General features: G+C 40.4%; 1 long non-coding RNA gene across 1 annotated transcript; it reads left to right on the top strand.

The window, feature by feature from the left end:
• The first annotated feature begins 2,233 nt into the window (after positions 1–2,233).
• Positions 2,234–3,094, top strand: LOC127749891 (uncharacterized). Its single transcript, XR_008011410.1, has 3 exons — positions 2,234–2,476; positions 2,566–2,688; positions 2,803–3,094. It is a non-coding gene; the product is annotated as an uncharacterized LOC127749891 (long non-coding RNA).
• The last annotated feature ends 6 nt before the right edge of the window (positions 3,095–3,100 follow it).

A 3,100-nucleotide genomic window follows, 5' to 3' on the forward strand; every position in this document is an offset into this window, starting at 1 on the left:
GTATGCCAGGCGCGTCGCAGCGTAACAGTGTTTCGTGAGATATCGCGAAGCCTGTTACGCGAGACGTGGTCTGGCGTATATCTACCTTGTTTAAGCCCGCTCTTCTGCTTTGTAAAAGCTATATAAGCGGGCTAATGCCATCGCCCCTGTGTCTGTCCGTCAGTCCGTCTGTACATTCCTCAAGAAGGGCGTGAGCAAGATGTCTGAAATTTCTAGGGTATCATTGGTGGTACTTCTGGACAACGAAACGGCTGGTGCAGAGCCTGTGAACGACCCCTAAGGGGGTGATGGGGGGTAACAAACAAAAGGAGGTTGGTCTAAGAAGTGGGAAAAAAAATTGTTTCCTTAGAAGTAACTTGTGAATGAAGAAACCTCGGGATTACAATTATTCCGTCCGTTTGGCTCTATCTCTCACCGTTGAGACGCTAGGGGGAGTTTCTCTCACAAAAGTGGTCCAAAAATAAATATATTAATTTTACAAAATATTTGATGGTCTCCTAAGGGGTAAATCGTGAAGGTCGGGCCCTTAGGACTAACATTTCGGCCGTTTAAAAGAAATCAAAAACCGCAGCTCACAAAATATTTTTGGCTGAGCGATTAGCGAAGCCCTTAACTCTACTGACCGGAAAAGTTTCATTCTGTTTGTTTGTTTGTCTGTTTGTTTGTCTGTCTGTCTGTCCGCACGAGAAAGAATTGAGAGAGCGATCCGGGAATTTCAGGGTCGTTTTGTATCATAAAAAGACAGATCGAGTTCGAAGACGAGCATTGTAGCTCAAAAATTGACTTTTAAAAAAATCAAAAACCACAGGTCGCAAAATATTATTTTTTTCAAATATTTTTTTAGGGACTTCTAAGGGGTAACTCGTGAAAGTAGAACCCTGTGGACGGGCGAAAATGTCGTCCGTTTTGCTCTATCTTGTACCGTTTCAGCGCTATGGGGCATTTCTTGGCGAAAACAACGTGTAAAAGATAAAATGGTCTATTCAATTGTTAAAAAGGCTTTATGTCACAGAATTGTAAAGGGAGTAATACTTCAACCACATATTACGGGTCGAACCGCACCCTGTTTTTGGGCTATAGGGTCCCAAGATTATCTGGTATCACTAAAACGTTGATTTTTACATACCAATCTGTCAAAATTCGAAATGAATGAAAACCGTTACCGAACAGCAGAAGTTTCATGTCCCTAACTTTAGAGTGAGACCCCGACAAATGGTTCGAGTATGTCAAATTTTGGGCCCGGAAGGCTCTGTTCCCCTGTGCTCTCTCCTTAACTCGTCTCGGGTGTCAGCGCCGCAGGCCTAGCTATATGTGCGCTAGGCGCGTCGCAGCGTAACAGTGTTTCGTGAGATATCGCGAAGCCTGTTACGCGAGACGTGGTCTGGCGTACATATACTAGACACCCCCAAGGGAGAGATCGCGGCGCCAATTCCGAAAAGGTGGTGTTTTAGATAAATGCTCAGGTTTTTCGTTATAGAATTCGCGTCGCTCGCTCACTCGTTCGCTATGGCGTGTTCATTTTAGTGATAGGTATGTTGTGTAGTTGTGTTAATTCGTGAATATACATAATTTTTCGTAACGAGCTATTCAGCGGTTAATAGGGTGTTCCAGGCTATCCGAAACGGAAGTAGGAAAAGAACAAGCTCACTGACTTTTCTGGTTCCGTGATGGCTCTGATTGGTCGAGCTGGTCACGTCCCGCTACGGCCTTTCTGATATGAAAAACTGTCAGATCGGTTTCGAGGTCCCCTCCATATTTGAGAGGTTAGAATCGGACCAAACTACCATGGTAATTTCTCATACTGAACGGGCGGAAACAGGTAAATCAGTGAGTTTGTTCTTTTTCTCTTCCGTTTTAGATATCCTGGAACACCCTATTGATTCTAGTGAGACGCATAATGAGGTATTTATTTTTCTGTTTACCCGCTTCATTTATCGCAACTCAATAGTCGGTCAGCTTTAAACGTTTCGTCATTGAATGGTAACAATGAAAACCCCATTTTTAGTGTAACCAGACAACAACGAGCTGTGCGCCGCGCCACTGCATCAACCTGCCTCGTCACTTTTTTCGGCTTTCTAAATTCTAGGTAAGTTTGCCTTTCCAGCAATAAATAGTTATGCAAATGTCATTCACTTCTTTAGTATAAGGGCGGGCCAGCTTGTTAATATTCATATTATTATTTGACTGATTCTTCTTTCTTTAACAGTATACTTTCCGGCTCCAATCTCGAGTTGAGTATGATATGTCAAAAGACATTAACAGTAGTTTGCGAGTTATCAAAACAAATTAATGTTGTAACACTTAGGATTTTTCTATCATTTTCTAAACATCAGATTAACAAATATAAACTTTAGTATTGTCTTTAAATAATAACAACAATAACTAATGACAATGATCTTAAAAAAAACTACTTTAAATTATCAATTTGTACGACCACTCACAATCACAGATTGCTGGTTCTTTCTTGTTTTCAAAGGTAAAGCCTATTAATCTATAATTAGGTAATTCAACCAGAATATCTTCCCGCCACGTATCAAGAATGACATAGTTTGGTTTCTGTTTCAGGTTCGTGATGAATTCTTTCAATTTTTCTTCAGCCGATTCAACTTCCCATTCAATAATTATCTTCAGGGATTTTGGATTCAGAGGATACCAATCACCTTTACACTCACTTATATGTATTGAGAGGTAATTTAACTTGCTGTCAAAACCCAAAGAACACAGTTTTCTAGAATCATTCCATGCAACACTTTGCAAATCAGGTATAATTGAAAGTGCTTCCCATTCATAGTATTTTTTCAGTGTCGCAGGGCCATCACCGTTCTTAAGGTGGTCGTTCAAGATAGACTGGGCACATAAGATCTCCAGTTGCCCACGATAATATTGCTTCTTGAAAAAGCTTGGTCGTGGCATCTTGAAGCTTCTTGTCAAAGTTTCCTTAGTCTGCAAAAGAGAGTAAAATGATTGCTCTTACTGACATGGTTGAAGGAAATTTCAATAATCTGTCTTATTGAACCTTATTTATGGCAATTTTATGTAATTTGTTTGATTTTTGTCTGAAAAACTAACTTACCTTGTGAAGCTTTGAAAAGACTTTCAA

The sequence above is a fragment of the Frankliniella occidentalis genome, unplaced genomic scaffold (genome assembly GCF_000697945.3).
Source record: "Frankliniella occidentalis isolate FOCC.00 unplaced genomic scaffold, Focc_3.1 Scaffold5, whole genome shotgun sequence".
Classification (NCBI taxonomy): domain Eukaryota; kingdom Metazoa; phylum Arthropoda; class Insecta; order Thysanoptera; family Thripidae; genus Frankliniella; species Frankliniella occidentalis.